Source organism: Pleurodeles waltl, chromosome 5, assembly GCF_031143425.1.
Source record: "Pleurodeles waltl isolate 20211129_DDA chromosome 5, aPleWal1.hap1.20221129, whole genome shotgun sequence".
In the NCBI taxonomy this organism is placed as follows: Eukaryota; Metazoa; Chordata; class Amphibia; order Caudata; family Salamandridae; genus Pleurodeles; species Pleurodeles waltl.
Window position 1 is genome coordinate 1509970907 of NC_090444.1, and position 17716 is coordinate 1509988622.

Sequence of the window (17716 nt, forward strand, 5' to 3'; positions counted from 1 at the left end):
ATGGTCAGTGAATCCTAGAATTCTATGATACACTCTGGCCAAATGAGTTTAAATCATCATCTGTAAGGTAAATTTCATCAATGCAAGACAAGACTTCAGTCTCGTAAAATTGACGTCACTCAGGCAGTAAACAGATCTGGACTCTTATACCCTCGTGGAAGCCTACAGAACCTCCTCTGCATCCTCAACGCAGTATAAGCAGTCAGATTCCTGCTTTCACGCACTATATTTTGACAGAAAAAAAAACCACTTGAAATGTTCAATGCACTTTTGTATTTTTCACAAATAATATTATTCAGTAAGGCTGTGCTGTGGTAATTGTATATGGCAAATGTCAGTGTATGACTGTTCAAATGTTGATAGTCTAAGACTATGGAATAGGAATTATCTGGTTTAACTACAGCAATTAGTTCAATATGCATAGGGTACAAGGCTCAGTCACATCTCGATAGTCTTATTGGGATATAATCTCCCTAAAAGAGTGTTCAGCCCATGTTAAATATGGTATTGTGGTTGGAGCTTAGAAGTATACCATAAGGTGAGTCCTTATCCCAGCCTGTTTCATTGTGATATAATGCTGGGGTTTGTGCAACAGCCCATTCTGCAGCATGTTTCTTTAATACCTTCAGGAACAAGAAGAGAAAAGGATGGTAGTATTATGTCCTTCCCCTGTGAGACTTTAACAAATTTAGGCAGCCAATCTACCTCAGCCAAGAGAATGTCATATGCATTAGTCAAATTCTGACAGAATATTGCTTTAATATCACCCTCAATTTAGATGTCCAAATCATACATTATTTTTGGAGGGCTTAGCCACTGATCTGGAGTTTCAATTTGCCTATAGTCATTAGTCAATCTCACGACCAGAAACTCTTGAAGAGTCTGGCGAACTACTGTCACCCTCGTCTTGTTCAGAAGAGTTCTGAGTATTTGTGGAATATTTAGTGGAAATTCCTACCACTTTCTTCTTTTTAAATTGTGGTTTTTGCAGTGGAAGTTTTTCCTCCTTTTTTATGATGAGATCAGAGAAGCGCTGTGAGTATGTTTTTGCTTTCACATACTCTTCATGTCTGCGTTCAACTTGTTCCACTCTCTCCGACTCTCTACCTTGGTATTAGGTGTCAGGAAGCTGGTTTAAGTGTGAGGGCCATCTTCCTTCGCAGGATGAATGTCCGGGTCAGCAGGGCTGCATCTCAGTCACAAACAGTGTTTTTTTTTGTTTTTGTTTTTTAACCAAAATATATTACTAGCTCTGAAAGCATATCCGAACCTGGGTGGGTTTGACCTCAATTCTTAAGGATTTTGTTCTATTAGCAAACAGGACAGCCTTACCCTGACCTTGATGACTCTGTTTCATTACTTTTTATACCTTGGCAGATTATTTAGGTGACCACTATTACTAGAATAGTGATTTCTACCTTTTGCACAAGACTTGTGATTGTAACTGAGCATTTCTTGCCATCTTTCCACATTCGGCTGATTTTCCCAAACAGTTTTTTAAATTAACTAGGTCAAATGTGTACATTTTTTATATCTCTATTTTTTGTCTGTGCTATTTCTTTGCCTATTTGAGAACTTTCTATTAATTGTACAGGATTATTTCTTTTAGCTTTTTTTTTTTCTTCTAATAGCAAAACCCTCTTGGGGATGGAATAGTTTTTCTATAAAATATATGCTCTCCTATCTTTTAATTAACATTGGGACCCCTAGAATATCTATTTTGGGGATTTTCCCTGAATGTATTTGCCTCACTTTCATATGAAAGACCTATGAACTAAGGATTTATGTGGCTTGTGGGAAACGTGATGTGTGACCATCTATCATAAGGATTAAAGTGCGTCCAGCCGTGCATAAGGATATTGCAAATCTCCTCAGAGTTCCATAGCCTTACGTAGGAACCTGGCCATCGGCCTCATTCCTCCATATGGTCATGGAACTCCTTGGTGACTTTTAATATCCTTATCACGTACGCCCAGGGGTCAATTATCCCATATGTTACATGAAAGAACAAATTATTTGCGCTCTGCTTTACTTAAAGTGCTGCAAGACCACTTGGTTTTTAGAGAGGATTTTTGATTCTTTCTAAGTTTCTGTTTAGAAACTATTAATTTCATTAAAGGTCAGAGTCTAATTATATTTTGCCATCTGTTGTGTAATTTAAATTACACTTTCTGTGCACTGTGAACAAACCGTTACTCTCAGGCAGAGATCAACAAGGCACTTGCTGATCACTACTCCATATATTATATCCAACCACACACCTGCATTTTTAATGGATTACAGCATTTGTGGCAGATGTTCACCTCCACCAACTGTCTTCTGAACAAAGGGATAAGGTACCAATCACAGGTTGGAAATCCAGAACTACTATAAGACTGCTGGGCAGGAGTCACACCCTTCACTCAAACAGACTCTCAGTTAAATTCAAGGATACTTATACCCTGGTACCGGGACCCTTTCCATTATTAGAAAATATGTCTGAGTACCTATTCCAGACAACAATATTTTGGAAAGGTCATACCACCCCCTCTCAATGCAGAACTTTGATTACAAGATCCTCTGGAAGAGTCTTGTCTCTAGAATACCAGTCATACTTTCATCTCTGGTTCACTTCAACCAACATGTGTATCATGGGCTGAAACGCATTCCCATATTAATGATGTCTTTTCCACCTGTTTGTCAACATATGTAATTATGACCTATTGTCTTGTGGTGCCTCCTTAGATATGAAGGCGGACTTCGACATTAATTTGAGCCTACCTGTAAACGGTACTGCCTGCTAAGAATTTTGACATGGAATTATTGGGCTGGCTAAGTCTCATGTGACACATGGTTATTTAACACCTGAGAGTGTCTGGGTTCTCTCAGCCCAGTCTCAACCTGGGCTCACTATAACGCTTGACACTGGAGATATGACTCAAGGGATCCTGCAGGACCCATCATAGGGAAAATGGTAAGTATGGGGCCAGCAAGGGAGGAAGGACCCAGGTGGGGCTCGGACAGTGGCAGCCAACAGTGTAGATTCACTCCCTATTCACGGTTTCACTGTTTCAGACAAACCTACCAGTGGCAGAGGAGGGATGGTGATGGAAGTGACACCCCTTGGGAGAGGAGAGGGTTACCCTACTCTTATGACTGTGTTAAGATAGCAGGTTGATTAAACCTTTAATCCACAGTCACTTAGTCACCTTTTGTTAATTTTGGTTCATGTTTGGTTGAGAGATGAACAGACACCACTGTCATTTACATTCTTACCAAGTCACAACAGAGCCAGCGCTGCCCATTATCCCCTTCACAATGACAATTCCCTGGCAATGAGAGGATGTGATCAATAGAAACCCACTACTGTCAATATTAACACAGAATGTCAGAGTTCTGATAAATCCTACAAAGGGCCTAAGGATCCCGAGGGAACTCACAAGATCTGGTATAGATATCAGTCTTCTCCAGGAGACACACCTGTTAAGAACGCACCAGTACAGGCCATGATCCGGACATTTCCCCACATAATAATTCACTGCTGTGCCAACTGAGACAGCAGGTGTAGCTATTCTACACCAAACTTGATAAACCAGTTTGATGGCTCATCATTACCAATGATTGGGATGGAGTTCCTATCACCATAGCCTCTATCTGTGCACCAAACAGGTCAGGAGAAATTCCTCATGGCCGCGAAACAGGATACTGCATACACATCAGACCAACTTGAATTGATTGGGGTGGGGGCTTTACTTGTGTGATGCACTAGACAAATATCAATGGGGGAGCGACACAAGACAACGCCTATCCCATGATCATCTGGTAAAATGACTTGGGCCTATTTGATTGTTGGTGCCAGAAAACACCCACTGAATGAAGATAAACTACTAAGTTTTCTACAGCACATCAGACCTATGCATGCATCGACTATTTATTTATAGATCAAAGACTATTATCAAAAAAATTTGGGAGGTAGAGCAGTGACCCCAAATTATAACAGATCACAGTCCAATACACCTTTAACTTTACTACCTGGGGATTTCTGGGTGAAAACGAGTGACCGTTAGCAACTTAATGATTTCCTCTTACTAAATCCAATGACTCTACACAAGTTCATATAACTGTAAAGGAATATCTCATATTTAACAATACTGGAGATCTAGATCCCAAAGTAGTGTGGGATGTACTAAAAGCAGATGTAAGGAGAACCGTGATTCAGGAGACTGAGCTCCTTCACTGTACGAGAGAAACTGTATTGGTTCAATGGAGAACTGGTGGCCATGGAGCAACAGCACCAGGGGAATCCCACTAGGAAAACTGCAAGACATTTAGAGTCAGGTACTTACACTGGAGTACGATAAAGCAAATTATATTCTTGCGAGGGTCAGAGCACGCTTCACGGAGGGGGAAATAAAGTGTAAACTCTACCAGTGAACAATCTCTCAGCAAAATGGGCCCAGAGATATATTATTGATAAAGAATGTAAAAGCAGAGGCACATTTGACTGAGGAGGGCAAAGAGCAGACCTTTTGGGCCTATAACGAGCGGCTATGTAGACTTCGCAACGGTGCCAAAAACTGAACAGTGGCGCTTCCCACTCTCCCTCCACTCAACACTGACCCTTTGAATGACCCTTGATGGCAGAGGTCCTTATAGTAATCAAAACTCTGAAGGTGGGGCAGCCTTAAGCCCAAAGGCTATACCCCAACTTTTAACAAGCGATTTGCACCAGTTATCCCCCTGCTCCTTATGGTGGTTTTCAATTGCCTGCCCTGTACCACAGGACTATCTCCAGCCATGGTCACCTTGACAGTGAGAACGAATAAGGATATGTGTCATCATGTTCAATCTCCCAGTTGGGCACTGATGCAAAGATCCCCACTAAAGGGTTATCAAATCTAATTCAGGCGGTGTCTAGATCCTCCAGTGATAGCACAAAAAAAATCCTCCATCTGATCTACCTAGCATGGAAAAGCCATAAAGAAGCAATTCAATTGTCCCTACAAGCAGAAAAAGTATTAGATACGGACATGATTAAGGCAACACTTTAGATTTGAGATCAGGGACCAATTCAGGGATGGGTTGAAGCACTTTATGCCCAACCAGTCAAAGGTAATGGTATGACCTCCATGAAAACAGAAATACAGAGATGCGCCAGGCAGAGGTGCCCTCTGTCCCCAATGCTTTTTGCAGTCTATCTAGAACCCTATGTATATAGAACCCCTTCCACAAAAGATAAGGGACCATCAGCAAATTCAGGGCCTTAAATTTCACCTTTCCTGAGAAAGAGAGACTCCATTATATGTGACTGAAGCATTGGGCCAATATACTACAGATAAGACACACTCCCCATTCTGCAGCAGACAATGTGAGGAGCCATGCTCAATAACACACATGCTATGGTAATGCCTATGTATGTTTGCCTTTGTAGACGACATCCTATTATCCCTTAGCGCACCTCTGAATTCCCTGAGGGGGTAGATCCATCTGCTGGAGGAATAGCACACTTAGCAGACCTCTAAATTAACCTTCAGCAGTATAAGGTTTTGTTTGGGGGAGGGAGCCAGGGACGACTTGCCAATTCCTTACAAGCTAAGACTCTTTTGGTGAACTATAAAGGGGCTCAACTATCTTAGTGATCTATTTAACCCCCAAATGACATGAATGCAGCAGAAGTAATTTTAAGCTACTTTTGGAGAAGACTAAAGCGCTCCTGAACTCGTTGCCAGCCATGTTGTTTAATGGCTGCTGAGGATAGCACAACTCAAAATGACAAATCCTTCTGAAGACACTATGCTACGCCTTCTCCAAGCCCTGCTTCTCCAGTTTCCTGCAAACAAGATCATGCAGCTTCAGGAGTGGGAGGAGATGGACAGGATCTACCAGAGAAGACTCCACTACTATGAAGCAGAAGGACATGCTATGTCGATGCATGCCTCGAGGTAGAACTGAGAACATCTCATACTTCATAGACCAAAACTTACAGCTTTTCCCTTGCAGGGAGATTCTATAGGTCTCGAGGAGACAAACATGTGACAACTATACATGTTTCTTCTGACCGGGTAATATTGGGGACGTGTAGTCCTCTGGCAGGGTTTCACTGCACATCCTTCCTCCATGAGCTCTATCTAGGGGAACGCAGACTAGTTACTGCAGACCTGATAGACCTCTTTCCAGGACATAAAGGGCACAAGGTTGAGTTCACCTCCATGACTTATATCAAAGAGGGGTAATCCATTCTTTTGACTACATACCAAATTCCTGAAAATGAGAGATTCCATTATAAGCAAGTGAGGTATTGGCTCACTCAGCCCCATATTAAAGAAGACACCACATGAGCCCTCACAAACACTGAAAGGTGTCTACAGACTCTCACCACATCAGAACACAAATCCTAAAATCTAGGCTTTGATTAATGCCAACCACCCCCAGCTATGCCTACCAGTGGCAAAAGAAGACGGACCTCAGCACCACTTTTGATCGGTAACAAAGGAAGGACACCTATAGCAAATACCTTTGCACTGCACACACAAGGGTGAGAAACACCTGAAATCTCTTATATTGGTGACAATGTACCTTCCCACAACTACATACTAAAGATAAGAATGAAACAACTAAAGAAGATCCTCCTTTTGATCCTCAACATTCTCAACGGTTTTTGATGCAAGCCCTGGTTTTGAGCAGACTGGATTATTTCAACACTCTATGTTGGACCTCTGGATTACCTTATAAACAGTGTGAGAAATTAAGTTGCTTGTTGAGTGGGGTGTTAAGATTGCTCAAACAACAGCCACAATCCTAATCAGGGTGAACGACAAAAGTCACTAAATTAAACTGTGCTTAACCCTCTGGTAGCTTGGCACAAAAGCAACAAGGCTTCACTTACAGGCAATGAGGAAAGTATTTATGCAGCACACAAACGGCAATATAGTGAAAACACAACAGAGAGACAATCCCACACATATTTAGAAAAATAATTAATACATTATTTGACACCATTACAAGAAAAATCCAATTAGAAGAGGCAGAGTCATGAATTTTTAAAGTTAAAGGTAAAAACTAGCTCCTAAAAGATCAAAGCGTCAACCACGGACATCTAGTCGGGCAAGACCAGGTCAAAGTCTAAAAATACAGCTGAACGCGATGGAGAATAAGTTGGATACAAAACAAGTATTGGGCCTGGTAGGCAATATGGCTGACTGTGATGGAGATCGAGTCGTATACAAGAAGTGGATTGGACCTGGTCTGCACTTTCGTTTGAACTTAGAAGAAATGTTAGCAAAAAGTTGTCTGAGAAGGTAAGGTTCAGTGGGACAAGGCTCTCTGTGGTGTTCGAGGTTTGTCATCAGGAAGCCACTGGACAAAAAAGATCTCTATGTTCAGACTTGGGCTCTCTTGGGAAGTCTAAAACCTTCTGCAGGGTGGGACTGTATCCAACAAGAGTTCAATGAGGTTGGATACTCCTTTGACGAAGATCAGCTGAACAGGATTTGCTACTACAAAGAAGAACATAGCAGGAGCTGTCGCGAAGTCAGGCTAACTGGAGATGCAGCTTAGGCAGACAGACAAGCAGGTTGGTCATGGTCTCTTCTAAGTTCTCAAAATAGGTTTTAGCCACAAATTCACAGATTTTGGCTAAAATGGTACCTTTAGCACCACCATCTATGGTCCAGGGCTGGAGGGGCACAACTTGAAAGGGGGGGGGGGGTTTAGGGGGCAGGTCATCGTGACTCACTCAGGCTGGGTCCAAGTGTGGGTTCAAGATGGTTGAATCCTTTTCTGTCCCCAGGGCTCTGATCAGGAAGTCAACCAACTAGCATTTGGAGTCACTCTGGTAGTCCTCGGTTTAACAGTGGAACAGGGTTCAACTAGCAGGGCATGCCTCTGAGGGTTCAAGGCAGACTCAAGGCAGCAAAGCAGTCTGATGGAGAACACAGCAGGCAGTCCTCCGAGAGTCCTTCCACAGGTCCAGAAAGTGAACTGAAGAGTGGCGTATGAGTGTCCCATTTTTAGATCTGGTGCCTTATTTGAAGTAGAGGTTTACAGAGAATTCCTTTTGAAGTGCCTGAAGTTTCCTGCTTTCCCTGCCCTGGCTCCTGACTGGCTGCTGTTGTGTAAAGGTAAAGCACAGCCTATCCAGATGCAAGTGGGGCTGTGCCCAGTTTGCCTCCACTCCCCTCATGCCCGTTGATGGTCCATCTAGGTACACCTAATCTCTCTATTGTGTGGCTCTCTGGGAGGAATAAACGAAGTCCAATTACCAACTGAACCCAGTCATGCAAGTCTGTAACAGGTCTCAAGGCACCAAATAGTTAGGGAAGGAAAATGGCAACTTTCTATAAGTGGCATTTTCAAAATTGTAACTTAAAGTCCTAAATCTATAACTTAAAATCCAACTTTACCATTAAAGATGTATTAAATTACAATTTCTCAGACACCAAACCTGAAATGTTAATAAGGGAACCCAATGTTATCCTATGGGAGATGTAGGAGTTTTTCACTACCAGTGTACGTAAAACTTAAAAGTACATGTCCAACCTTTTAATTACAATACAATGCACCATGTCCTATATGGTACCCAGGGCCTACCTTAGAGGTTAAATATACGCGAAAAGTGGATTTTACGTTTTGCATAGGGGGTTATTTTAAAAAGTCAAATTAGCTGTTTAAAACTGCATTCAGGCTGCAAGGGCAGACTTGGGACATGTTTTATGGGGCTACTTAAGTGGGAGGCATAATACGTGCTGCAGGCCCTCTAGTAGCATTTAATTTAAAGACCCTAGGTATGTGTTACACCATTCTACAAGGGACTTCTAAGTAAATTAAATATGCCAAACAGGTGTAAGCCAATTTCCCCATGTTTAAAGGAGACAGCACAAGCACATTAGGACTTGTTAGCAATGGAAAAGTGCACTGAGTCTTAGAGCCAACAAAAATGGATTTCAGAAAAAAGTAAGGCAAAATGTTTGGGGGAAGATCACCCTATGGCTGACAGGTCTAACAAACAGGTTACAACTTGTGCAGAATGAGGCAGCTATGTTCATTTTTTGGAGGAGTATGTTTCAGTGTCACGTCTTTACTTGGCCATTTACACTGGCTCCCTATTCGTATGAGATCCCAGTTAAAGGCCCTTAGTTTGGTTCATAAGGCCCGTTTACCCAGGAGCACTATCAGAGATATATATATCTCTGATATGTTAAAAAAAAAAAAAAGACATTCCTCTCAGACTGCTTTGCTTGACCTCCACCTGTGTGATCATAGTACCTAAGTACCTTAGAGCAAGAGTGGGAGGACAGAAATTTTCACATCTCAGGCGTGGAACAGACTGCCGCCCAAGCTATGCCTAGAGCCAAATATCTTAGAATTTCGCAGGGCTCTAAAAAACCTATTTGTTTACATAGGCTTTGCCTCGAGCCATCAAGTAAGTTAGCTTGTGTAAAGAGTGTATTAGTCAAACACCAGTATAGTGGTGCACCAACAAAAACCATGAATATAATAGTCCATTCAATGTGTAGACTGTTTCATATCTTCTTTATTTAATTTCAGGAAAGTTGTAAAAAAATAAATCAGGATTTCACAATGTCAAACACAGCCAACGCATTTCGTCCACCACTGTGAACTTCTTCAGGGCTGCTATATGACAACAAATATATATAAATAACGCAAAACATACAACAATTATCAATAAAAAAAGATGATCCAGCTAAACATGCTCCCTAAAACCTTCCACCCATATTCATACAAGTACGTGTTTATTAAAAACGTATTGAAAATGATACATAGCTCCATAAAAGGCATGATGTACATCGCAGTAACCCAACCATACATTTTCACATGTAGTCTGTATAAAACTAGAGTCAATTTCATTAATCACTATCTGAACATTACAAATTCCATATACATTCTTAATCCCATATTAATTTATACAACAAATATATACAAAAAAATACATACCATTCACATTTGTTTAAATGGTAAGCCAATCATTTAGGATTATCTGTATACGCTACCATGTTACTTACACACACATGCGCACACACACAAAAAATGCGGGTGCTGAGTTTCACATAACCGCTGAACTACAGACAATGGGGTCAGCAGACCATATTCTCCCTGAAACACAGAAAAGTTCTGGTTTCACTACAAAACGCAGTACGTGAAACACCCAAGACACTAACAGTAGTCCACTTTCTACTTTGATGGCATGCTTACTGCGACCCTCCAGGCCACGGGGCAGAGCCTGGACCCCTTACATGGTCAGGAACAGACCTAAGCTTCTGCATTTATGCTAAATCATCATGGTGTCTGGGCCAAAAACAGCAGCCAAGATACCAGCTTCACATGCAGTGCGTCCCTCAGGTCAGACATTCATGCCTATATACAATGCAAGAGACATTTCACCTTCTACTCGAGAACAAAACAAAAAAAATGTACTGCAGCATTTGTGTTAAACAGAAAGTCCTAAGACAGCGGCATCTAAATCTATACATTAAGGGGCCTCACAAGCACATGAATATATTTCATCTGCATTATATCGTTTGTTTTATTTTTAGAATTATGTGAGGTAAAATATCAAAACTGACACCTAAGTTCGTTCCTGTGAACAGCAGCATGATGCGTTCGTCTTTGTACATCTACGTTTTCTTAAACAGAATTCAATTTGAACTCAAAAGGTCTCACCTTGGTAACAAAATCATCATAATAACAAAATTAGAACGTGACGAGGAAGGCCCAGTGTATAGCAACAAAACTCCCTAGAGTGAAAACTAACAGGTGCACACGTGGTACAATTATAACCAACAATTATATGGCAGGTCTTTACTTAAATGTCTAGAGAACCGCAAATCATAGTTGCCACCATGCGTTTACACACAAGTCCCTGCTAGCCACTAAAATTGCTAAAAAGTAATACTGATCAATATAAACGAGTACGAAATGAGTTTAACGGGACAGCTTGAAAAAGAAGAAAAAAAGCTTTATTGTAATCAATAGAATCTGACTGGTACTTAAGATAATAGCAAACAACAACCTATATCTGGCAATTATTGTTGTTTCCAACTATATGAGTGAGAGGGATACAGTGTGCAATGGGCAGGACCTGCCACATTTTTCATAAAATGAACAGAAATAGGCAATACCATGTAGTAATATAGGTAATAATGCCCAAGTGAACACGTTTGATAAAAAAAGCAACATATACGGCTATTCGCACCAAGAAGGCCGATGCAAAGGACACAATTGACTAGTATTTGAGGACGATAAGGGCTAGAAAACATATTAGGGGGTCCATCAAGAAGGGACATAACGAGCTATCAAAAATATTTAGATCTAAAATATAAGCATTTATCTATTTCTCTTTATATATAATAATATACATTCATGCATGGGGAGGAATTGAACCTGTAATTTGGTGCAAGTGTAGTAATAAAGGCTGATTCAGACATTTACTACTACGGTGCAAAGGTTAAATTCCATGCGCTTACCATAGATGACGGGGATGACCTTGAACCTTTATACTCAAGATCTTCACCGAAACTGTGAACCTGTGCAATGTGATTGTTCTCTGGTTCTGCTTAAGTACCGGTACTTAGACGTCACAAATGTCCGCCCCATATTTAACAATGGTAATAAAAAGCATATGGCACTCTGTGCATCTGCAGCATAGGGGTAGTAAACATGCATGGTGTAAATGGCATTGCACAATGCGTGAAGGGGGCATGACTCAAAATAGCCTCATGTGAATCAATAACTCACTGCCCTCCCACAATAATGGTAATAAATAGCATACTACACTGTGCACCTCAGCAAATATGGTTAATGCCTTGCTGTGTTTTCATGTAGAATTGGTAAAAACACACAAAGGACAACCCAGGATACCGTCATAAGTGATAGAGTGCTTTAGAAATACACATAACATTCTTGGTTTGGACCATCGAATCCACTGCCCACTAAACTGACATCTTGAAGTTAGTTCTCCGAGGGGTAAATCAATTTGAGAGAAACATTCAAAAGCTTAGCTGTGACTCTACATTAATGTGGAATTTGCGTGTCCATCTATAAATTCTGTTGGAATAGACAATGTTGCACTTTACAGCATTAATTTGTCACAGTCTTTTTTTTTTTTTTAGGTCTCACCAGAGGAAGTGCATGTGCAGTCACTGGGAGACATTTTGGCTTACTTACAGGAAGCTTAGACCCACCCATTGCTTACTAATGGCTGGCTTCATCACGCTCATTTCCTTGCTTCTTTTTGGCCAGCGCGTGCGGCTTCACATCCTCTTGGTGTGTTTGTCCCTCACCTCGAGCATGGCCCAAGTACTGCTTCCTTGCCCAACATCTTTCCACTGCTCGTGCTTTTTAGAACTACTTATTTCCTTTACCCGCAGCACTCCATAAGAGTGTATGTGTTTGCAGTCCGCCTCCCAACCCTGCTCGATGTTGTTGCTTCTCCACTCCCACTTTGTGGCTTTGTGTACTTTCTTCGCATCATGTATCTGACAGCCCATTGTAAAGATGAATAGACTCATTTTCCAAAACGTCACACAAGCACAGTGGAACTGAGTCGTAACTCTCTTCTCCTTGCCACTGAAGAGTTGAGGGTAATTTCTAAGTTGAGGGGACAACCTGCTTTTCCTCCCCACATTAGTCTTTCTGCCTTGTCCTGTACCCAGATCACTATTTTGTGTTCTTTAAGGATGGGTGACCAATAAAAGATTATACCTAAAGATTTTAATGCGAGAGGATACTACTGCAGAACAAGAACAGTATTTTGGAATATGGGATGCACATTTATCAATTATTCACTTACTCCTGGAGTATCTGGATGAAATCAAGAGCGCAGCCCAAAACAGTGGGTACACTGAAGTAACTTTTTTTTTAAACAGATTAGCAATGTTTTTTTTAAATGAGTCTGTGTGCCTTTTACCTGTGAGGCATCTGTGGAGCTGTGGCAGAGGAGACTGTATCCAAACACATGTTTATCGGACTGGCAAGGTGTTTTGCAATCCCTCGCTCAGATGACAGCGTTAATGTAATCATATCCTGCACCTATCACACTCAAAGAACAGTTACACCTCAGAACTATCACCTGATTTAAGTAAATCATCCTATAAGCAATAGTCTAATTTTTTATTTACCTTTAATGTTTGCCTATATGCTAATGATCCTCACTACATACTTTTCAATACAGATTTCTATTTCAACCACCACATTGATATCTGGAACAAGTACATCCATTTGTTTTCCGTTTGTATTTGTAGACTGGTCACAAGCCTTTCTTAGCCCACTCATTTGAGATTCCCAGTACGCCAAAGTTAAACAAGCATTGACAAAACGATCGTCTTTGTCAATGTTTTTAGCCAGTCTTAAAGAGAGTGGGAGGCTTGCTGTACTCAATCTTCCTCAGTACCCGTCTTTTTTATTTGTTTTTTAAAATGGCTTTTTGCTTTTCTACCAAAACTTTCCTGTAGCAGGAGCACCAAATTTGACTTCTCAAAAAATGACACCTTTACAAGGAAAAAAGTAGATAGTAGAATACTACACGATATGAATTTGACAATGTTGTTCTTGCGATGTTCAGCAAACTAAATTAACTGCATGCAGATAGTAAGGTAGCATGGACGTATAACCCCTTAACCACAGAAATGGGATTGTGGCACAAAATACGGCTCTCGAGTTAGTACAGTGGCTAAAGGCAAGGCCTGCAGCAAACCGATCAGGGCGGGGTGCCTGGGAATGGTGAATGAGATATCATTCCTTGTAGCTGTTGCACAATGCCAGGCATCGAAACATGCATTGAGGGATAGGACCTGAACAAGGGAGTCCGTTTATGTTTGAATCGGAGATGCAAATTTATTTAAGGATTATGACATCATTTCATTCAATAAAGCAAAGTACATCCTATTAACATTGTACAAGATTAATGAGGTTTTTTATTCTCTCGGATGAGATGAAAGGATGCCATATATTTGATATGGTGCCAAGTTGGAAATTAGTTTGCCTTTTTAGACTAATCGAAAATAGCTTCATCCAAACTATGCTTTTTTTCACAGACACTGTACTATTCAAAAATGTCAGAAGGAAATACAACTAGAAGTTAACGGCAATACGCATCAACAGGAAATTACATCCAAACCAAAAAAGGCTATGTCCTTAAACATTTTTAGAAAAAATCACCATTATTTGGCCTTGCCTAACCTTCTGAGGACGTCTCTAAAAGATAAGTACAGAAGAGGCAAACTGTTATAGTAACTGCTTCCATAAATCCACGAATGTAACTGTAAATTGCAGTGAATGCCAAGGACACAAATTGGAATAAATTCCTCATCAAAGCTAACCACATCCTCAATGTCAGAGAATATATAAACAACGTTAAACCGAAACAAAAATAAAATCCGTAACTCTGCTCTGCGACAGCTAACTCTTTTCATCATGCTAGAATAACAAGCTCTCAAAAGATGTTCGCACATCTTGGCCAGAACGAACCAAAATGACAAATCTTCAATCCAAACAAGCACTGGCAAAGCCAATAGGTGTTGCCTTTGTTTTTTCATTTGCATTCTATCGCATTATGTTGTGATTTATGTTGAATTAATAAACAACATAAACGACTATTAATGGTTTATCAATTTTAAAACAAACATCATCATAACCTTTTTTCTAATTACTATAATCCAGTTAGATATTAAGATAGAATGCAAAAGAAAAGAAAAAGGCAAAACCTTTTGGCTTTGCCAATGCTTGCTGACTTAAATATTCTGGTCACCCTAGGCTAGTAGTGTGGCTCCACAGCAAGATGACAGATTTGGACTCCCAGGCCTCACCTTCCGAGGGGCACAAAAGACCTCTCACAAATGAAGCTCCCAGTGTTGACTTGTCCTCTGGGGCAGTCTGACAGAAGCGCATTCGGCATGTTCTTGTGCATTCTTTAAGAGATGCCCGCTTATCTGCGCATGTGCACTCTACGCATGCCTAGTTACATAAATTATAGATGGGAAATGTGTGTGCTCAGTTTGGGAACGGCGTACCTCAACATGGGTCTACAACGTTTAATGAAAATAGAAGCGTTAGTCAGGAAGCCTCCGGATACTGCGCATCAACACTAAGGGGGTCATTCTGACCATGGCGGTAATTACCGCCATGGCGGAGGTCGGCGGTAGCACCGCCAACAGGCTGGCGGTGCACCGCTGGGCATTCTGACCGCGGCGGTTCAGCCGCAGCCAGAAACGGAAAGTCGGCGGTGGACCACCGACTTTCCACTGCCCGTCTGAATCCTCCATGGCGGCGGAGCGCGCTCCGCCGCCATGGGGATTTTGACACCCCCTACCGCCATCCTGTTCATGGCGGCTCTCCTGCCATGAACAGGATGGCGGTAGGGGGTGCTGCGGGGCCCCTGGGGGCCCCTGCCGTGCCCATGCCAATGGCATGGGCACGGCAGGGGCCCCCGTAAGAGGGCCCCAAAAGGTATTTCAGTGTCTGCCCAGCAGACACTGAAATACGCGACGGGTGCAACTGCACCCGTCGCACCTTCCCACTCCGCCGGCTCAATTCTGAGCCGGCATCCTAGTGGGAAGGTTGATTTGCCCTGGGCTGGCGGGCGGTCTTTTGGCGGCCGCCCGCCAGCCCAGGGCAAATGTCAGAATCACCGCCGCGGTCTTTCGACCGCGGTGCGGTGTTCTGACGGGAGGCCGTCCGCCAAGGTCAGAATGACCGCCTAAGTCTAATATTCACTCTACGGTCGCTGTGCGCAGAATACTTTAAAAGGCAATTTCCTTCCTTGCCACTGCTGCAACTGGGGGTACAGTGTGCAACCCCGCAATCTAGGGCCCAGTGCCACTGCATCTGCTGTACTGTCGATAGCCATGCACCTTCCCACATTAGGACACGAGCATGTGAAGTTAAATCACGTTCAGTCTGCCCTGCGGCTGCTCCCATACACTGGAATCTTCTAAGCAGTGTAGCAGGGATTTACTGAAAATGGTATTCAGTAACAGTGGCACAACAGCGTATCTTGTCACCACAACTTTAAATTCTAGCTCTAGTTGTGTGTTCATTCTGGGGTTCTGGCTCTTAGTTGAGTATGTCTGCGGCGAAGAAATAAAACAGCATGCAGAAACAAGCATTTGCAATGCACTAGGTTCTTGCATTTCTCCGAGTTACAGCTATTCGCAGTTGTAAGTTCCTAACCGGATTTTTCTTTCCAAATTGAAAGAAAAAAACAGCGCGGTCGCTCTGCTATTAGCAGTTGTAAACTCCCAACCGGATTTTTCTTTCCACATTGAAAGAAAAAAACAGCGTGATAGCGCTAAGACAGTTCACTCGTAATTAAACCTATCAGCAAAAAGTGCAATTATCTACTTAACCGGCAAAAGTGCAATTAACTATGTAACAGGGTCGATGTTATGCAAAGCGCTCGACTTCTGCTAAGCGAGATCGCGCTGCAAACAAAAGATAAAGAGTAGTCCACAAACCTGAAGGAAAACAGCAAGCCTCATATGTTTTCAGTACTTGGTCGCTGCGCTCGAGGAGGGCTAGCCACTGGAAAAGGCATGACGTATGTGTGCCTTCCACTAATGAAAGCAAGCAGATTTTACCAGGGAAGCCCACAAATCAATAAAAGACAACTGAAGTGCCGTCAACAGGGTTCTGAGCCCTTTTCTAACTCCTCAAGCGTCTCGCAAGCGAAACGCAGGCTCAACCCTAAAAAGAAGTACCATCAGCGTCTTTGCCAGAGTAAGGACACTGGCCAGTAGCCAATAACAAGTGACCGGAAGGAGTACTTGGTCCTGAGGCAACATGACGTCATGGATGGCAAAGAAGAGAGCAGGAAGTGAAAGCAGACGATGTGCAGACACTGTGCTGGCCAATCAGAAGCATGTTGGATCAAGACAATGTTTATATTGACAAGAGTTGGTATACAGAGATCATCCACTCAGGCGGAATGCTATGGCACATCTTTAACAGATAAACTGAGAATCAAAAAGCATAAAAGTGTCTCAGCAATTGGCAAACTTGGGTAAATAAAAACGGTGTTGCACTGTATTTGCCCTCAATTACTTAACTGGTTAACCCACTGTCCTGTACCCATCACAAACGTTAGTCTATTCACTTCTGTGAAACCTACATAAACTAATCTACCATATTTTACCCACTGCCAAAAACCAAAATGCTAAACTGAAGGATTCAAAGCCCTACTACCATACACCAGAAACTGTTCAGTGCTTGCATATTGTAAACTTTGGTTCACGGTATACTAACCGTTGATCTAAATGTTATTTTTATCCTTGTAATTGCAGGAAGAAAGTACTTTACAGGCCTCCAAAACGACTACACAGAAGATAAAACGTTCCCTATTGTACACCTGTTGGCAGTAAGAACTTGCAATGTAACAGCTGGGACCTGTAGGTAGGAAGACTGTGTTTCTACTAAGCAGGATAATTGGCTCATTTTACAACAAAGTTTGTGTCTTACCACGGTAAATAAAATGTGCAGACTCCAGTGAGTTGTGGGATCAGGAAGATATGGTTATCCCACAGTATACAGATAGGGTTAACTGGTCCCTAAAATGTGGCTCTCTCATAATCTAGGTACCCTATTGATTATGTTAGTGACTCAACAATCAGGGGGAAATCAATCCAAGTAGTGACATAGCAGACAGTCATCTGACATACAGGTGCACTTGATTCTGTAAGCCCACAACCCAGGGGCCTGCATGAGACCACTGAGGCTCTCCTTACAG

General features: G+C 42.0%; 1 protein-coding gene across 1 annotated transcript in view; it reads right to left on the bottom strand.

Moving 5' to 3' along the window:
- Window positions 1-17716, bottom strand: part of AGPAT5 (1-acylglycerol-3-phosphate O-acyltransferase 5) — a 490329-nt gene that overhangs the window by 385551 nt on the left and 87062 nt on the right. The window lies entirely within an intron of this gene.